This window comes from Alligator sinensis, unplaced genomic scaffold (genome assembly GCF_000455745.1).
Source record: "Alligator sinensis unplaced genomic scaffold, ASM45574v1 scaffold969_2, whole genome shotgun sequence".
Lineage (NCBI taxonomy): Eukaryota > Metazoa > Chordata > Crocodylia > Alligatoridae > Alligator > Alligator sinensis.
Window position 1 is genome coordinate 969473 of NW_005842481.1, and position 21166 is coordinate 990638.

Consider the following 21166-nt stretch of genomic DNA (forward strand, 5'->3'; position numbering starts at 1 on the left):
CAGCAACTAACTGGTTCCAAATTCAGAGGATGGGTCATGGGTTGGGACCTACCTAATTGGTGGTGGCTGTCTCCATATTTCACAGTCCTGGTACAGTGCCAGTCGCCATTTTTGTGGCAGTGTCGTGCCCCACCCCTATGCCTCTGATTGGCTGAGGGGCCCTGGAAGTCCCACCACTCTCTGGAGATTGACAGATACTGTAGGACCCCCCTGAACCTCCCCCCCCCCATTTTTTTTCCTTCCACTTGCTGGCCGCTTTCCTGCTTTTTCCATGGGGGACCTACCAAATTCACGGTTTCTGCAAAAAACATGAAATCGTGAATTTGTCCAGACCTAGGGTTTGGTCTAGGGTTGCCAACTCTGTTTGAATCTATTCTGGGAGGTTTATCACATGATGTAATGACATTAACGGGTCATTACCTCAGGAAAGCAAATGCACATTACTATTACATTTTAAAAACCCATTGGACTACCGTATAAATTGGATTCAACATTTAATATTTATTTTAATGAATGCCCTATCATTTATCTCCCGGGTGACTTTCAGCAGTCTCCTGGAGATTTATATCTAACTTCTAGAGACTCCAGGGCAACCTTGGAGGGCTGGCAACTCTAGTTTGGTCCCTGCTCCATGAATGATTTCAGGGTTTTTTATATCCAAGTTACATTTTTAATATAAACTGTATACCCAGAGAGAGGGCAGAGACCAGAGATGTAAACCCCGCTCCGCCCAGATGAGAGCCCACACTACTGGCCAATAGTCAGGCAGAGTTTTTTTGTGATCCTTCTAGCCCAATGAATCTTGCATTCTTCATTGCCCAGTGGCCTAGCTTCAACAGGAAGGATGAAGGGTACTTTCCTGCAAAGTGACCGATAATTCGGCAGTTAGCACACTTCCTTAGATGATGCGGGACCGGGGGTTTAAAACTCATATACTGAATAAATTAAACTGGAGTTTGCTACTTCCTGGGTAAGGGGTCCAATCATGACTATTAGAGAAAAAGCACCATTAGCACTTATTGTTTCTGATGAAAGTGGCAAGTGGCTGCTGTGCTTTATGCTATATACTCAGTGCTGTCAGTGCATGTTTGGTGTTCTCAGTGTACACCATGTGGATTTGGCCTCCCTCCAGAGATGTGCCCAGGAGCTAGTTGCCTGGCTGCTCATACTGGGATAGTTCTAGGCACACCCAAAGGCAGGCACCAGGGGAAATTCATAGTAGACATACGGTCTGTTTGCTCTCAGTAGGGGGAATTCACTCCTGGGCAAAAGGGCTTGTACAGTCCTGATTTTCATGGTGCAGGAAGAACTTAGGGGAAGAACGGTTTTTAAAAAAATCACGTGAATCCACCTAGGAACTCTGTGCTGGGTACATATGATTTCTTGAACTAGCAGCTGAGTAAATTACCACTATGCTAAAGCAAAAGAAATCCTGCAGAGAGGTTTATGAAGTCAATGATGGATGAAGTCAATTTTTTTGCTGACCTTTTAAGAAAAACACAAACCTAATAGATTTTGAGAAGTTCAGATCAATCCATTGCCACTTTCAATAGGAAAAGGGCAAGATATACTCTATTCATACAGCGTAGCTCTGTATGGTTTGGTCAGCTGATCATAGCTGCTGTTGGAAACTCCTCCTATAGTTTAATTAACAATTGTGTCTCTATAAATGCACATTTTCAGGAGATGCATCCTCACCCAAGCATTGCACCAAGCCTATCAAAAAAGGTTGGACACCCCTGGTTTAATGTGGGGCTGGATCACAAACGTTTTATCACCCAGTGGGCTGGCGAGACATATTCAAAGACATCACAGGAAGTGGTATCATATCAGGAAGTGATGTCACGTGATCTTTGACACCAATGAAGTTGAGAGGTTGACATGGTGCTGGTTGACATGGCATGCATGCCCGGGTTGACACAGTGTTGCGGGAGCCACTTGGCTACAACCGGGTTGACCTGGTGCTGGAGAAGCCGCAGGGCCAGGCTGGGGTTAACCTGGGGCCCCCCCGGCCTGCCGGTGCCATACCCAGGTTGACATGGTGCTGCAGGACCCGCCTGGGCAGAACTGGGTCGGCACCAGCCAGGAAAAGCAGCATGCACCTGAAGCCGGCTTCCCATGTGCTGCTGGGGATGGGAGGAGGCCGGCCAGGTCTGCACCAGCCAGCAGAAGCAGTGGCGGAGCCATGTGCTGCTCGGGACTGACCGGTGCAGGCTCGTCCCATCCCGAGCAGCCCGCCAAACCAAACCTGAGCAGTTGTTATTCCGCTCCCATTTGGTATAATTTCCAGCCAAAGTATTTGTGTATGCAATTTTACATTAGCTTTTCACTTTAAGCGAGAAGGATTTTCATCCTTTTATGCCCAACTGATTCCCTTTGATGGTCATCTAAAATTCCATCACTGGATGGCTCAAAGCCAGGACCATCCTACTAATGCTCATTACAGAAAATAGGATAAATATCAAATGTCTCATGAAAAAGGTATCCAAAACATCATAATGCACCATAATGACACATCCTGCCCTTAGGGGAAGTTTGCTCCTAGTCCCAAACAAAGTGTTTGGCTTATGCCCTAAAATTTAAGGGTCTGATTTCTCTTAGACACTTTTATCCTATTTAATATAAACTGCAGCTGTTCCTCTTGCTTCACTATTTTGCACTGAAACGTCCAGTGATGCATAAAATAACTTCAAAATTGTAGATTAGGGCGACTCCAAGGTACAATTAAAAATAATAATAATAATGGTCCACTTCTGCCGATGCAAAACATGGCATGAGCTGACACACTGAAGTGGGTTCTAGCATTCAGGAGAAAAAGCAAAGTAAGTAAATATTGGCCCCTGCCAAGAACTGTAAATTATTTTTTTTTGTTGTTGTTAATTCCTCTGAGATTTGTACTCTCTCTCCTCAATAGATTTGCCTTATTTTGAGGTTGGTTGAACTAAGCAAGTGTACAGGCTATAACTGGGTTATTGAAAAGAGAAGAGCCATCAAAATTCTATTAAGTAGGCCATTATTGGCTTATTATGATTCTTGCAATGGAGCTAAGGGTAAGGAGTGCAGTATAGGATGCCAACTCCATTGAGAGCTTTCTAAAGAGATGGTAGTAAACCACACCGATTTGCTTGCAAAGAGAGATTCAATTCTATATTGGCTATGCTACTGGTATATCAAATTACCATATTAGGGATCATCAGTTTCTGCATTTCTTCTGAAGGGATGAATTACTAAACAACCGTTAATCTGAAGAGCCAACCTTACATAAACTGAAATAGTTTGTGATTTATTCCACTCCCTTTATGCATCTGTTTTTCCCTCTCCTTCAGAATAAACTGTATCTGGTTTATAGTTACAATTATTAATAGCAAGCTCTGCACTTTCAGGAGAAGGTGATGAGAAAGAACGGGATAGTATTTGTCCTCCCACTATTCCTAGGGGGTTTACTATGGACCATAATTCCTAATAAAAAAAAAAGGGTGGCAGGTAGTGGAAAGTGTTCTTTGGTGGCCTAAAATGCTTAAGTGCAAGGACATACTCTACTACAGGCAGAGAGAGTAATGAGGGGTAGTTAGCACAGAGCAACTGCTGAACAAGGTTGCATCAGAATCTAGCCCTTCCCTTCTCTTTTTTCCTTTCCAAGATGAATAATAATATTTACTTTCCAACAAAAATAAGTTAGTCAGTGTAAATAATTTAGCACAAAGTTAGTGGTGAACCTAGAGGTATCCACAGTGTCCTAATACAGCTAGCTACACTGATCATTTTTGCCAGAATGATCAAGCACAGGTCAGAGTGAAAAATTTAAAGGGTTGGACAAGGGAGACTCATGGGAAGTGTATAGATCAGTCTTTCAACTCTATACCAGTGTTTCTCAACCTTTTTACACTCAAGGCATGCCTCAGAAAAATGCCAGTTCTTAATTTTCATTTTTTTTCAAAATACAGAAAAATTACAGTACTGTTATTCTGTTGCAAACAATTTTGAAAGACCACAGAAGATCAGAATATTTTTAAATACTGTAAATTCTTATTTGAAACCTCTGGGCTTATCTTGTGAATAATGTTTGCACACCTAACAGGACTAACATTGTGATACACCCCAAAGCACCAATGGAAAGATCTTAAGGCCCTTGTTGATAACCACTGCTCTAAACCTTGCTTGAGAAAGCTCCTCTGTGACTTGGCATGAGAAATACCCAGGAAGTGTGGCTGCTGGAGGTACCAAAAGGAGCAAGAATCAGAATGCAGCAATGAAACACTGCAAATCCCTAACTAAAACACATACCAAAGATTGCTGTGTTCCTGAATGTAGCGTGGCACCCATAGATTAGCTCCTTAGCTGCACACTAAATCCCAAATGCCTATTAAATAACAAACATACTGTGGGGTAAAATGTGGGGTTTAGGTCTCTCCCATGCAAGCTGAGAAGTTCCTCTCATTTAGTGAAGAGATTGAGCTTGCTGAAGTGCCTCAAAACGAACATTTAAAATCTGAGGCATGTTCTTGCATAAGGAATCATTTTTGGTGTCAAACGTGGAAGAGGGCAGAGTTTTATGAAGCTATGGAGCGAATAAAACCTATACATAAGTACAGTGTTTATTAAAAAGAATCAATCAACCATACTTATGTGACAGAGCATAAGAACTCTAAACTAGTAATTAGCATGTGAGAGACTGAGTAAATACATGTTTAACTGCTGTAAGTACTCAATTCTGCAAAGCCTTACTCACATTAGAAAAACCCATACTCATCTAAATACTCACACTTATTTCAGTAAGATTGCTTATTTAGTCAGGACTAGTCACAAGAGAAGAGATTTGCAAAATCAGACCCCATATATTAGGCCACCAGCAGAAATTATCAATTTTGTTTTTAAATTTAAGTGATCTCTCTCATTTTAGATATAATTTCTCTGTTTTGGTAAATACATAGTGTAATATGGCAAGGCATCAGCCACTGAGAGAACTTTATTCTAGAATATGGTACAAATACAATACTAAAAATAAAAGACAGGCAAATAAACATCTAGGGGCCTGATCTGTTCTTATTTGCACAAATGTAAATCTGCTGTAAATCACTGGAACTGCTCCAGTGCAATAGATGAATATACTCCTTTCCATCCAAGCAGGATTGCCAGAGTCCATAATCAAAAGTCTCCAGAACAAATTCAACTTCTGCTGTATCCATGGAAGCTATACTGCATGAAGCCTTGGAAAAAATATTGAGGAGGACTGAATGTATAAATCTCAGAATCAGGGACCGAGGGAAACATTTCAGTGATATTTACATTAGAGCGCATACAGATCAAAAGGAAAGATTTACAATCCTGCAGTATCAAAAGTCAAGATTACGAATGTAACATGGGGTGTTCTGCTTCTACTCTATAGGGATAAAGCAAAGGCTGCACATTCTGTGCATTTCTGATCCCTACTGGTCCTGACCTTTTGTTGTTTCAAATACAATACAAAGAACAGGGAGGCATATACCTGTGACAGGAATACTTCAACCTGTCACAGAGAGAAGTTTAAATTGTTCTTTTTATTTCTCCCTTTCACATAACCCTAATTAACTTACATAACCCACACACATTTTCAAAGACTTTCACAGGCTTTTGTGTCATGCTCAGATAAGCCCTTCCCTGAAACACTTTAGAGTACTTTACAGGACATACTTTACCAAACAACATAAAACCCCCAAGATTCAAAGGACAAGTCTGAATAAATGAAAGAATGAAATGTTCCAGAAAATACTGCAAGAAAATATCCCTAGGTGAAGAATGTTAGATGTAGCAAGCCAGCCATCTCTGAATGGGAACAACAGTTACATCATGGACACCGAGATCCAAGAAAATGTACTGATATGGCCAAGCTTGATTATACTTTATACATAACAGTACATGCTTTAGTCTAAGCCATTCATTTCACCCAGAGAAGGTTAGAGGAGATGGCTGAAGCAAAAGAAACATGATCAGAAAAAGGTCTCTTTTGCTAAGGCCTAAGAATAAGACTGACACCATGGGGAAAAGAATTTTGGTACGGAAGGGAAAGACAAGGCCAGCTGACAAACTGAACATCCCGGCCTACAGACACCACCTAGTTCTCCTTGCCAATTAGCCCAACCAACTCCAGAGGATGTTGGACATCAACTCTGAGGCAGTCAAGTGAATAGGGCTCCAGAAAAAGAAACCTATCCTGGCCATCACTGCCAGGATCCAGGGCGAGCCCATGAGGCACCTGAAGGAAAACGAGAGCTACCTCCACCTGGGCCCACCTACTGGCCACCAGGTGAAACAAATGCTGGAAGAGAAGGTAGGATCATGCAGGATACCTAAACACTTGACTCCTCCCTCCTGGCAGGAAAAACAAACAAACAAACCAACCAACCAAAACAAAACAAAAAACCCCCCAGCAGCCTAAACACCTTCTCATCCCCCACATTTTGTTCAATGCTGAGAGGCTCAGCAGTCCAAGATAACTCTCAAGAAAGTGGACCGTGAAATCAGCTGGCTCCTCAATTAGGTGGATGAACCTGGTGCTATGAGCCAGCAACAAGATGCTGCACATCCCCCTAAGATGTGCCAAAGCCCCTCCCATGAGAGACCTCCGCAACACTGCAATAATCACCCATGCCTTTTGCCTCCTGACCTGCCTCAACAAACTGGTAAGGAGCATCACCATCAGTATCCTGAAGGAGACCATCAAGAGGATAATGTTAGGACCATGGGAAATTGAACCTGGAGCAGCTGAACCAGTAAGTCCTCAACAGCACTTGAGTTGCAGCTACCAGGGGATATGAAGGGTAACAAGAAGGGTTTCTACAAGTATGTTAGCAACAAGAGGAAGGTCAGGGAAAGTGAGGGTCCCTTATTGAATGGGGGAGGCAACTGAGTGACAGAGGATGCAGAAAGGGCTGAAGTACTCAATGCCTTCTTCACCTTGGTCTTCACAGGCAAGGTCAGCTCCCAAACTACTTCACCTGGCAGCACAATTTGGGGAGGAGGTAAGCAGCCCTCAATGGTGAAAGGACAGGTTAGGGACTTCTTTGAAAAGCTGAACATATACAAGTCCATGAGGCCAGACAGGATGCACCCAAGGGTGCTGAAGGAGTTGGCTGATGCAATTGCAGAGCCACTGGCCATCATCTTTGAAAACTCGTGGTTATTTGGAGAAGTCCTGGACAATTGGAAACAGGCAAATATAGTGCCCCTATTTAAGGAAGGGAAAAAGGAGGATCCAGGGAACTACAGACCCATCAGCCTCACCTTAGTCCCTGGAAAAATCATGGAGCAGGTCCTCAAGGAATCCACTTCTAGGCACTTGGAGAAGGTGATTAGGAACAGTCAGCACTGATTCACCAAAGGCAAGTCATGCCTGACCAACCTGATTGCCTTCTATGAGATGACTGGCTCTGTGGATGCAGGGAGAACAGTGGATATAATATACCTTGACTTTAGCAAGGCTTTTGATATGGTCTCCCACAACATTCTCGTAGGCTAAGGAAGTATGGGTTGGATGAATGGACTGTAAGGTAGATAGAAAACTGGCTGCGAATCATCGGGCTCAGAGGGTAGCAATCAATGGCTCGATGTCTCGTTGGCACCTGATATCAAGTAGAGTCCCCCGGGGATTGGTCCTGGAGCCAGTTTTGTTCAATATCTTCATCAATGACCTGGAAGATGGCATAGAGTGCACCCTCAGCCAGTCTGCAGATGACACCAAGCTGGGGGGAGTAGTAGATATGCTGGAGGGTAGGGCTAGGATTCAGAGTGGCCTAGACAAATTGGAAGATTGGTCCAAAAGAAATCGGATGAGGTTTAATAAGGACAAGTGCAAAGTCCTTCACTTAGAACAGAACAATCCCATGCACCAGTACAGGCTGGGGGCTGACTGAGTGGGCAGCAGCTCTGCAGAAAAGTATCTGGGACTTGCAGTGGACAATAAGCTGAGTATGAGCCAGTAGTGTACCCTTGTTGCCAAGAAGGCTAATGGCATACTAGGCTGCATTGGTAGGAGTATTGCCAACAGATCAAGGGAAGTGATTACTCCCCTCTATTCAGCACTGGTGAGGACACATCTAAAGTATTGTGCCCAGCTTTGCTCCCCCCCCGACCACAGAAAGGATGTGGACAAGTTGGAGAGCATCCAGTAGACAGCAACAAAAATAGTTAAGGGACTGGGAAACATGATTTCTGAGGAGTGGCTGAGGGAACTAGGCTTATTTAGCCTGGAGAAAAGAAAACAGAGGGGATTTAATAGCAGCCTTGAGCTACCTGAAAGGTAGTTCCAAAGAGGATGGAGCTAGACTGTTCTCAGTGGTAGATGACAGAACAAGGAGCAATGGTTTCAAGCTGCAGCAAGGAAAGTGTAGGTTAGATGGTAGGAAAAACTCAAGAGGAGGGTAGTGAAACACTGGAACAGGTTACCCAGAAAGGTTGTGGAGTCTCCATCCTTGGAGGTTTAAGCCCCAGCTAGACAAAAGCCTTGGCTCGGATGATCTAGTTAGGAATGGCCCTACTTTGAGCAGGGGTTGGACTAGATGACCTCCTGAGGACCCTTCCAACCCTAATTTTCTACGATTCTATGATATTGACAGGGAGTCAGCTGACCGGGGGGAGCCCCTGACAGAGAGACTATAAAACCCCTCCTACTTCCCATGGGACTTGTCCCAGCAACATCATCCTGCATGCTTTTTAGACCTGTGCCTTGCTCCTGTCTAAACCCAGTCATCACAATCCCTGCCCCTGCTTTGTTTTGGGCCTCCTGGCTCTGATCTACTATCTGCCCTGACCATGATACTGCCTCAGCCCTTGGCCTGATTACTCAGACTGCCACAGACATCTGGTATGACCCCAGCCTGCCTACAGTAACTCACTAAGTGATTGCCCATGGCCCAGTCAATCCTGAGAAACCAACTGCCAGGCTGCCATCCACAAAGATCTGGCCACATTCTCAAGTGGGTCAATGAAGGGCAAGTGTGGGTGAGATAGTGGAGACCGTGCTTTGTGGTGGAGCCAAGCCTGCAACACCAGATGGTGTCTCAGCAAGCACACTGGCTGTTGCTGGACCTGGTGCAAGCAGTGGAAGGAACTGGGGATCTCTCTGTTTCCACTCCCAACTACCAAAGGCATCAACCTCCCACATTCAGTCCTGGAGAACTTCCTGCAGTATGCTGTGAAGACCAAGTTCATTGGTGATCTGAAGAAGAAACCCAGGAATGGATCTGGCGGGGGTAGGGGAATGAAGTGGTGCAGATAAAGCCCCTTTGATTCCTGCTCCACCCAAACTTGGAAACCAACTGCTTGGGAAGAGCAGCAGCATTTCTATTTGAGCAGCACTGAGGGAGTCAACTGACTTCAGGGCTCATTATAACCTATCCGGTTCCCAATAAATAAGAACCCTCTCTCATTTTTAATATCCATAGATATTAAGGACCCTCTCTCACTTTTAATGGTCATGATGTTCTCTTATTCAGACTATCCTTTCTTTTGCTATTTTGTTGCCTGCTAGCCATTCCTGGTAATATCTGTCTTTCATTTCACAGCCCTGCGATCTGTTTTCAGCTCTAACTAGACCTTAACTCAGGTGTAGAAATGATCGACAGTGAAGTATTGGAGGCCATGTCCAGGTGCCTGAGAAAACTAGATTTTGTTTTATGAATCTGAATAAAGAGATGTGCATTTATACTACTACTATTAGTACTACAAAACTAATAAATCCACGTCTTCTCACTATTTTGCCTTTTTTTGGCCTAGTTTGTTGCATTTATTGGACTATACACTAATCAAGTAATTAGTGCACATTCTAATAGTTATATTTGGTTTTGCTTTGATCTTAAACTGAATACTATAGTGCTAGATAGGCCCCTAGCATATTAGTAAGGTTTCTAGTTTCTCTTTAACTGGAGAAATGTAGGTGTTGTGTTATGTGAAGATGCACCACACCATCTTCATCCTCCTTTCCAAAATCCTAGAACTGCCCATGGGGAAACCTGACCTCAAAGAGGAAGTGTTTGCTGGCATCCATGCTCCAGTCGAACTTTGCACTTTGCAGACTGGTGCTTCATCCACTAGGCCCATCTCAACTGCAACATCCACTACAGACACCAAGGTAATAGGTGCCCGAGATGCAGTTATGAGAGTGAGACTTTGCTCCACATTGCTACAAGCCCCACATGAGAGCATGGCACCTGGATCACAATGCCATCCAGGACCAGCTGGTGAAGGTCATCTTGGTGTGGGTTCAGATGATAGCTATGAACCACATTGCCCAGGTTGCGATAGCAGGCTGCACCTGGACATTACTAAAACAGATGAGGACAATACAAAGGTCCTGGAAAAAGAAAAAAAAAAAATCAATGCAACAATCTTGTTTGAGAAGTGGTGGCAGGCTTTTATCAAAGCCCAAGAGCAAAAGCTGTCCAAATACAAGCCACTGGACAGTTCCCAAACTCTGACAGATTGTGCACCACCAATTTAAAATGATACCACCTTAAGTGCCACTAGCAAATTTTTCAGTTCTACTTTAAGTACCACCAGCAAGTTTGTCATATAAAAGTAATTATAATAAATCTGTTAATGTGTACCACTGACAGGTTGTCTGCATACCACTGGTGCTACACATACCAGAGTTTGGGAACCGCTGCCCTAAAGGAAAGGGGTACGACATGATGGTACAGTCCCTGATCACTGGGGCACTTGGAGCATGGGACCCGAGCAATGAGAGCATCCTGTGAGCCTGCAGAGTACCCCACCACCACATAAAAGCAATGAGGCATCTAATAGTATTCGATACCATCAGATGTTGAACACATCATGAGCCATTGCCAATATGAAGACAGCCACCCAAAATCACTGGCCAGAAGCAAAACCAAGATGGTGAACTGAACTTTTCCATCGTATGCTATTTACAGACAAAAACATTGGCGATGCATAGGGGGTGCATGTGAGTGCACGTGCACCCCCTGAGATTGGCCGTTGCTGTCACTGCCGGTGGCATCTGCAGCCGGTCACCACTCGCCACTTCCTCCTTCCCCTGACACTGCCAGCAGCATCTGAGGCTGGTCACTGTGCTCCCCCAGCCTTGGGAGGCACAAGGCATTCATTGACAAAGTCTTTTAATGCCTTTGACTATTCCCCACCCAAGCAATTGTACAGCGCATACTAAAACCACTGTATAAAAATGTCTTGTCACTTCACAACTGTGTCCCGATGCAATTACTATGCTCAGATCTTACCTCTCTTCATATCATAGTATGGCACTGGAACTTCTTAATCCCCTATACCTCAAGCGAGCACAGGCTGCATGACCAATTGCATGTCTTTGACCGTGTTAACATACACCAAATGTGTACCCATATAGCTACCATGCATGGGGGGTCCTAGGTTATCTTACAGCTCTACAAAGCCATGCAAATAACCATGATTTTTAACATTGTTGAATAAAGTTTTAAATCTCAGAATCTTAGTGAACCAACACAGGCTGAGGAACAAAGCAGTTTCTAAAGTGATAGTGTAACATAATACCTTTCTACTACTCTTCATATAAAAGAGCTTGTAGCCAGTTTATGGGGTTTTTTTAAGGTACTTCTAGAGTTGTAAGGGGAAGTGTGGAGAGTTCTGCAGAACTCCTATTAATTATGGGAGCACAATTAATTCAGATTAGGACAGCACCTAAGAGCCCCAGATGTAGACCAGGATGTCCTTGGGTCAGGCACTGTACAAACATGGAACAAACCAGTTCACTTCTCCAAAGAATTATCTTCTTGAGAGCTGGCAGTCTGAGCACAAGGAGGAAAATAGCTTGGGATAGTAAGAAAACAGCCAAGATAAAATAAGAACCTTGTTACAGAGAATCAATTAGTGTACTTGATTTCTTTAAAAGCCAGAAGGGATCCAAACCTGAATAAACAGCTCACCTTCACTACTGGAAGAGCAGTGTGTTTCTAGCTTGTGGTAACTAATGTGCAAATATCCCCAAGTAAACAAAATAAAAACCAAGCAAACAAAACAAAACAAAAAGAAAACCTAGTGAATACAGCACACTTCAGTCATACTGTAGTGCCTTGTCTACACTTTTTTTTTTTTTTAAACAACAACAAAAAGAGCTTGTGGTTATTATCCCCAAGGCAAAAAATATCCTATATTTTAAGCAGTGAAGACAAGCTCTAAGTACACTCGCACATCACAAAGTAAGCTACCACTGGAAAGTACAGACAGCCGCATAAACTTAGCTCAAGGGTTTAAGGGCCTTGTCTTGAAAACACTTATTAAGCATTCCCACTGACTATCCAGAGGGACTACCTACATGATTAAAAATCATATATACAACTGGAAACAGGGATAGGACATAAATGCTATCACTCTGGCCTTCATGTAAATAGGCCTTATCAGTCTTCAATGAAAATGCTGATTTGACCACATGAAATGGATAAGGACCAACAGCAATATATACACTAAGTGCTGAAATAAGTTGGTGTGCTCTTAGATCAACCAGAGTTTTGATGTGTGACAATGTTCCAATTGTCCTCAAAAATAGGTAAAAGGTCCAGAAATCGCAACACAGAAATACACCTCCGTTAAGGAGATAGCAGTTCTTACATCCCAATGGGGAGGGTGCAACGGTCCTCTTTTCTGTACTGAGGAGGGGAAAAAGGAAAAAAAAGACAGCATGAAATAAAGCAGGGAAAACAATATTAAGAATGGTAATGATGTCACGATGCATCATCTAGCAACACTTGAAAACTTCCTTTTGCAGTCGGTCTCAAATGTCAAAATTAGAAACTTAAATGTCTTCTAAGAAATCTCCGAGGACATGGGTTCTATTTCTTAGGAAAAATATCTGGGGGTTTTCTCTCTCTCAGCCCGATATCATCATCAAGAATGATTTGAGGGGGAAGAGTGTCTTACTTAGTCACTAAGAAAAAGCTTCAGTCTAAGTCAGAATGAAGAAGAATCCAAACCCTTTATGATTTTAGCTACAAAACAACATGCGTAAAGCTCTAAACTGAAAAACAAACAAAATAAGAACAGAGACACCTCTTGCCCCCCACAAAACCTAAGACCAACAACATCATCACAACCACACTCTCCCACCTCCTCACCAACTTAGGTATTATCTTCAGGATGTTGTTTTATATCACAGTATTCATTCTGTATCATGAATTGATCACTCTCAGTGAAGTGCATTGCCTGCATGACTTTCCATGTATATGATACATTACAATGATGTTTTGAAGGCAAACAAAATCATTTCTTCTGCCGACCATCATTTTCCAGTCAGAAAATGCCACCCTAGGACTTCCCTGCTTCATCCTTAGAAGGTCAACAAACTTAATGTTCCTCAAGCTCATCTTATCTTCAAGGTTATTTATTTGAGCTTGCAGATCTTTTAATTCTTAATAATGCATTTTTAGCAGTTAATCACATCTCACTTCCATGAAACATTATTCTTTTTCTTCCTAAAGAGTTCATTAAAAAATAAATAAATCCACACATGAAACAATGATAAGTCACAGGCTGGGATTTCTGTATGTAATTCTTGCGGACAAGATAACCTCAACCTGTTAAACAGGATCATGTATCTTTTCATTATGTCATATGAACAAGCAACAAGTTTTTAGTGTATGCATTAGCATTTTCCAAGTATTGCTGTTGATGCTAAATACAATGTTCTGGCTTTCATTACTCACTCAGTAAAACAAACCCCACAGGCCCTGATATTAGTCAGACTTTAAAATGTTTTCAGGGAGATTTTCAAAGATACAAAGATTACTGGAAAACACACACCTTTCCAGACTGCTTAGAGGCCTAATTAATCTAACACTGATTGTATTGTGCCCCAGCCTTTCTGAACATTTTACATTTCCAGGAGTCATGTAATTCAGATACCAGGTAACCCGTTGTTGTGAAATTTACTCCACGGCCAGCACAAAGGAAGGTCACTTTACGGTATACCTGAGAACCCACGCTTTCAATTAATCCAAATAATCTGCCTGACTAAAGATTTTTGAATGCTGGTAAAAGTTGCACAGATTCAGAATGGCAGCTCTCAGAAAACAAATATGCTCATCTGTTCCATTCATGAAACTCTTGGGGGACCAGGCACAAACTCTGATTGTGATGACCGAAGTCAATATTTTATTTCTCTCAAGACAAACTTCTTGTACTAAATTTTACTTCTGGAGAGCAAAAGGGAAGCTTTTGTACTAGGCACTGGCTTTGCAGACCAGTTCAAGTGCAGAGGAGCATTAAATGGTCCACAACTGTGTGTATGCAGCTTCTACTCCTATCAATAAGGAGTGCAGGAGCTAGGATGGTGAGGAGGTTAAGATGCATGGTCAACAGCCCAGAGGTTGCAAGTATGAGGCCACAGCAGAAGTGCCCCCAGCCCAGCCCAGTCAGATTCCAACAAATCTGTGAGTTCTGCTAAATACCTGGTCACGAGGACACAAAAAAAAGAAGGAAAAAGTGAGTGCCAAAAGAGAAGACAGTAGGCAGTTCAAGGGAACTGTTGTTCCCTTGTTGGTTGAAATCAGCACATTTATTCTGCTAATGGACCCATTAATAGAAGGGAGGAGGCAAACAATCCTAATTAAAGTGCCAACAAAAGATAACATTAATTTTTACAAAGTGCTTGTAGAGGATGCCATTCCATTCTGAAGAGCTGCATATTTCTTAATGGAGAGCAAACCTTTGAAAGAGCAGGTCTCCAGAATGTTAAACAATCTTAAATATTCATTGCATTTCATCTTTTGGAAGGACACTGTCCACCTTTTTCATCATTTCATTGTTGTTGACTCTTTGTTACTTCTAGTGCTCTTAGAAGCTTGAGAACAACATTTCCCTTTATGTTCTTTGCCATTTGTCCAATATTGATTTGTCTCCAGCCTCTTACGGATCTGGAAATTAACGTAGCTTGTTCAGTTCTCCCTTTTGTAGATGAACTTTACCAACAGTCAGGACAACACTGAAGATCACTTTTGTCAACTGTTAATAAACCAGGAGAGCAGGTCAAGGGAAATACTGCTTTTGTGCAAGTCCTATATAAACAGTCAGAGTTCCACATAAGCAAAATGGCCCCTCAAACTAGCATAGCAAAGATGCACTAGTTTCTACTGCCAATGGACCACAGGGTGTGACATGACTACCACAGTGCCCTGCGGTCTTTGATCCTAAGCCTGAATGGCCTAATATGCATATATAGCCAGACAAACTGGGGACAGCCATGCATTCATGGCTGTCCCCAGTTGACCTAGCTATCCACACAAGTCCAGAACAGGGGTGCAACTCAAGTCCTCATATCAAAACACCTTAACCACTGTGCCAGCATTCCTAGCTATAGCAGCAGTGCTTCCATCTTTTCCCAGCAGTGGCACAGTAAGAACCATTATCAAGAACATTTATCTTTGACAATTTTAGATTCCTGCAGTTATTTTCCATCCACAGTAAAGTCAAGGATGGTCACATTCTGAGCTTTGACTACAACGTTTACATATAATAGGATGGCTTTAAAATGTCCCATTAAATTATCCTTGCATTATGAAAACGTGCATACTACACTTCTTTTTAGACAGCTGTGACTAAGTGAAGTTTTGCATATTATTATTATTATTATTATTATTAATATAATTGTATTAAATGGCAAACATGTTGAGACAATCTGGCTGCTCATCAGAGATTTCAATATCTATTGAAAATCTGGGAAGATTAATTTCAATCCATATACTCCCTGTACCCTTTCAGAGCGAAATAACTTAAAATATTTATTGCAAACTCCACGATTTGTATTCATATTGGGATATGTGCACTTAGGGTCACTGGAAGCATCAGAAATGGGTGCAGGTAAAGCACTCACCCCTGGACCACCTTAGTCTCCAATTAGTTGTAAAGGGGCTTAAGTCTGCAATGGGTAGAATTACAATGCTGTGGACACAGGGCCATTCCCCACCAGGTGGACTCCTGGAGGCAGAGGGACTCCTGTGCAAGTAACGTACTCTCTCTCTTCCTCAGTAACGATGGGAATCTCTGACCCATGGTCTCCTGGGGATTGAGGAGAAAGCCATTTACACATAATAGGATGGCTTTAAAAAAAAAATCACTGACTATAACAGCAACAGCTTGAGACTTCTGCCATTCTTCAGTCCCCATCTGTCAAAAGTCCCACAGAAATGCATGGAGTTCTTACACCATGAAGCAATGTCCAGTGTGAATGGAGGTGGCACAATTTGGCCTTCTATATAGTTAAACTGCTTTCCAAAATGGAATACAGATTCTGAGGCAACACAAAACAAGAATACATATCACAGCTCCCCAGTAACACAAAAACTGAAGTAATTCTGAGTCTTCGAGACTAATTAACAGATACCCAAGAAGGTCCGACTGGTACAACACAAAACATTTTAGTCCATTGATTTAAACAAAAAAGGTGTAGTAATCAATCTGACAGAGATATTAATCTCAAGAGGATAATTTGCAATTTGTAACTCAAAAGTGACATCTCAATTAAGCAAATAAAAAGCTCAGTGCAATGCAATGTGTCGAGATGCTTGGAGAGGTGCCAGGCCAAAAGTTCTTGTAGTTTTCTCATTTGTGCTACTGTTAGAAGACATTCAAAGTGGAACTGATACCCATCAGGGAAGATTTTCTAGAGTGGGCAAGTAACTTAGGAGCCTAAGTTCCATTTTCAAGTGACTTAGGATAATTAAACTCAATCAGGCACCTAACTCTCATAGAAATAAATAATTTAGTGGGAGTTAGCTACCCACATATCTCTTGAAAAAAATAAAAATAAATCAGAGCCTAAATGTCCAATAGGCTCATGTCTTCATCACTAACCAACTTAATACTTTTAAAAGCCTGTTAGTAAGTACCCAAAGACCCTTTTGAAAATGAGACCTAGGATCCTAAATCACTTGGGCTCTTCTCAAATTGTAGTCCCCATTCAATTGCATTTTACTTTTTGTACTTTCTCCATCCAGGGGCATAACAATTTCAATTATTTCAGGGCAGATTATATCTAATTCTTTTCCCCTTGGCAAGAAAAAGACAAAACTCCATCCCACAGTCTTTACGCAGATGAAAGGTTTCCTGTTTGGGAAGTGGACCCAGGATTTTGCTTCCCTGCTATTATTATCTATTCAGTTTTACTGTGCCTTCGTCTTGTTCTGCAAGTCATTGAGAACAACCACACAAAAAGAAGAGAGATGTGGAAGTAGCAGAATAAAGGATCTTACTACTAGGGGCTTTAATGTAAACCTTGCTCCAAAGGTTGCCCCTTAGTTCCAGCTGTAAATGGGTATTTTAGTCATTTTACTTGGCGAGTCAAGGGTGGCCAGCTATTACCTCGAGTGTTGCTAGCTATAGACACTAGTGTGTTTTAAACAGGTTAACTCAATGGGCTTGATAATCTTTTTTGATGCAGAGAGGAACAGCAAGGAGCACCAGCCATTTTGGATAGTCTTCCAGTTTAGTGGGAGCTCCTTAAACAAATAACTGGGAACTTCGACACAAAAGGGAGTGCAGAATTAAGTAATATCTACTTAAAACAAAGAAAAAACATCCAAATAGGAAATAGCTATTATGCTTTAATTTCACAGCCTAGTTTATTCTACACAAGCTTCTTCGCACAGACAAGCTCTGAGGCATCACAAGAAACTATGTAATCAGGAACATTAATGGTCATCTCTAAAACCTAATCCCAACATGGGCTAGTTTCAGTGCAAAAGCAGAGAGAGATTCTCTGGGAGCAGTCTCTTTGATTTTTCCTAAATCCTACTCAGGTATGTAAAGGTAATATCCCCAAGGCTTCACCACAAACAAGGAGGGAAGACTGAGAAATGTGACAAAAAGCATCCTTCAACACCTTGTCCACCCAAGAAATTTAACAACCCCCTCAAGGTGTAAAGCTATTGGGAAAAATGGGAGCCATTAAAAACAAAAAACCCCCTCAAGAGACAGAACTGCATTTAGGACTAGACTCCACAACTGGATTTCTGCAGGTGCAGGGGTGTGCTCCCAGGGATTCAAATGCAGGACCTGGCCATTCAGATATATGTTAAGCAGAAAACTCTGCATGAACACCTTTAAAACCACCTCACGATGGAGCCCATAAAGTGACAGACATCTGTTGACAATTACTGAATGTGTTATTAGGCATCAAACCAGAGGCTAAGGCCAAATCAAATAACTTTAATCACCTCAACAAGTGAATAAATGCTTTAGGCACGCATAACCTGAAAATATGTGGCGATTGTGAAATAATTTTTAGGATGATAGAAGTCTGACTCTGGAATTATTCACAATGGCTGACATTTTGATCATCAGAATAAGAGCAACTGTAGTGGAAATAAATTGGAGTCTATTAACACCCCCCCTAACACTTCCCCCCATTACAACGTGTAAGACGGTCTGGTAGGATTGGCACCCCCCACACACCCTGCTGGTTCTTTACATTAGTCATACGACATCTGGTCTGGTCTTGTTTTGCTGGAAATCTTTCAAGGACTTAAAACCATGTGAACTTGGGGGGCCTTTTCAGCCCTTATCTGAAAGGAAAGAAGTGTCAAATGTTCAACAGTAGCTTTTCTAGTAATTTTTAAAAATTTATTGGAGTTATACAAACTGTAACAAAAGCAAATAAGCAACGCTTTAGAGGAGCTGAACAGATGCTTCTTTTTCTTTCTTTAAGGATCACCTTTAAGTCATTTCAGAGCCATAGAAATATTGTGGACTACAAACAGAATGGAAAGACACTTCTCCCCTCTGGAATAGTACTAGTGTTTTAAGTTGTACTAAAAGTTGTCCCATATGTAATTCAGGTGGGGTTTACCATTTCTTTGTGGACTTGGACAATCTTTCCCTTAAGAACCAGAGGCTTATGTAAAATATAATCAACTATAGAACAAAAATTTCACCCAAGTGAGAGCCCACATTTTCAGAAAGTAGCCGAGCATGACTTCCAGCAGCCAGAAATAAGGAATTTCTTCTTCTGATACATCTTAACCACAGTTTTCAGGACCGATGCTGAATACACAGCACAGTTAAACAACATGCACCTGAATCAATACTGACCCTAGCAGTGATTCTCTGTTTTCAGACCAATCTTGACAAGGATGCTAACACTGTACATACAGGATTTAGTAATGTATTAACGTGCATCAATAGATGTGACAAATATAACACATCTCTAACTTGGAAAAAACATTTGTTTGGTGTCTATCGTAAATAGACCATGTTAATTAACACTATTAAAGAGAGGAATGATTAAAAGTTCAAGTTTAGACATATCTTGAGCAAAATGCCTTTGAAATCAATGTGAGGCGCAAGGTTTTCTTAGGAAGGTATCTCTTATTGGACCAACTGCATAGCTGAAATTGAAAGCTTGTCTAACTCTAATGCAAGACATTCCTCAAAGAGAGCTTGTCTAACTACCCTAACTCTGCAGTTAGTATGGTAACTGGTCTCACCCTAAGAAATCCTTCCCTTTTACACCATTTCTGAACTATCACAGCTATATCACTCTTACACTGGAAAAAACAATGGATTGCTTCTACCTAGTTGCAAACCTAGTTACAGCAGCTTTATTTCAACTGGCATTGAAGGGAAAAAAACCCCACTTTTCTTATCAGACCAAAATGCCACGGTGATGCCCTGTGCCAGTTAACCAAGAACTGACCTTTATGCCTGGAATCCTAGCAGAACAAGTGTTCCCTGACCAAACAGTGTCAAAAGCCAAGTCAATTACTTTTCAAGCAGTTGAAGGTTCAAACAAAGTTTCAAGGCAGAAATGGCAAGGGAGTTTAAAGCCCTCAGTCCTCAAGGTGTGTCTATATAGGGGCAGGGGAGGGAAAAGTAGACTCATAAAATGTGAGTGTTGGAAGGGACCTCAGAAGATCATCTAGTCCAACCTCCTGCTCCAAGAAGGACCAGCCCCAACTATCTCACTCTAGCCAAGGCTTTGTCAGTCCCAGTCTTAGAGACCTCTGAGGCTGGCTATCCTTCCACCTCTTCAGGCAGGCAGCCTGCCTGCCTGTTCCAGGGTTTGACTACCCCCCTAGTGAGAGAGGGACTCAAATAGATCTTGAATTAAGCTATTACCCCTGGTCCAGGACCTGAGGTGCTCACTGAAACCAATTTACTTTTAATGTCTCAAGCCAGAAGAATAGGGACAGGGATGGGTGCACTCGAGTCCATGGTCAAGTCCTTTAGAGCCCAGAACAAGGCAGCTCTTATCTTGCTGGGATCCTATGACCCCAGCTGACTTCCTGCCCTTTGGGGGGGGGGGGGGGGGGGGAGGCGCGGTGTGGGGGGGGGGGGGGGGGTTTGGACTCGATGATTTTCTGAGGTCCCTTCCAGCCCTGATGTCTATGAAATCTATGACTGGAAGTGATTCTTCCCCTCCATAAGGCACTGGTGAGGCCACATCTGGAGTACGGTGCCCAGTTTTGGGCCCCCACTACAGAAAGGATGTGGACACATTGGAGAGTCCAGCAGAGGGCAACAAAAATGGTGAGAGGACTGGGGGGACATGACTTTTGAGGAGAGACTGAGGGAACTGGGCTTATTTAGTCTGCAGAAGTGATTTCACAGACACCAGGGCTGGAAAAGTAAAGACTGAGAGCGGATTTAATAGCAGCCTCCAACTACTCCCTGAAGGGGGACTCCAGAGAGGATGGAGCTGGACTGTTCCGAGTGGGGGCAGATGACAGGACAAGGAGCACGGGGCCCGAGTTGCAGCGGGGGAAGTCTAGGTCGGATATTCGCAAAGGCGCTCTACCGAGGAGGCTGGTGAAGCCGGGGGCTGGGGAACCCGCATCCTTGGAGGGGTTTCCGACCCTGGGCTGGGCTGGGCTAGGTGGGGACGGTGCAGCTCGGAGCAGGGGGCTGCACCTCCCGAGGAGCCCCCTACACCCAATCCTCCCCCGTGCTGCGACTCCCGGCTCTGTGAAGCTGAGAAGGAGGAGAAGACCCCCCTCCCCCCCCTGCGGGCTGGGGGCAGCAGTCCCGGCGGGAACGGCTCTGTGTCCCCTCGCGGCCCCGGGGGCAGGGGCGCCGCGTGCCAACCAGGGGCTCCCCCCACCACCCCGCCAAGTCTGCCGGGCGCCGAAGGGGCAAAGCAGCGCGGAAAGTTCCCGCCACCGCAACCCCCCCGCAGGTGTCTCGCAGCCGCCCT

The 21166-nt window shown here is 43.0% G+C and overlaps 1 protein-coding gene across 1 annotated transcript in view; it reads right to left on the bottom strand.

The window, feature by feature from the left end:
* Window positions 1-21166, bottom strand: part of KCNG2 (potassium voltage-gated channel modifier subfamily G member 2) — a 99183-nt gene that overhangs the window by 77343 nt on the left and 674 nt on the right. The gene's annotated exons all lie outside the window — the stretch shown is intronic.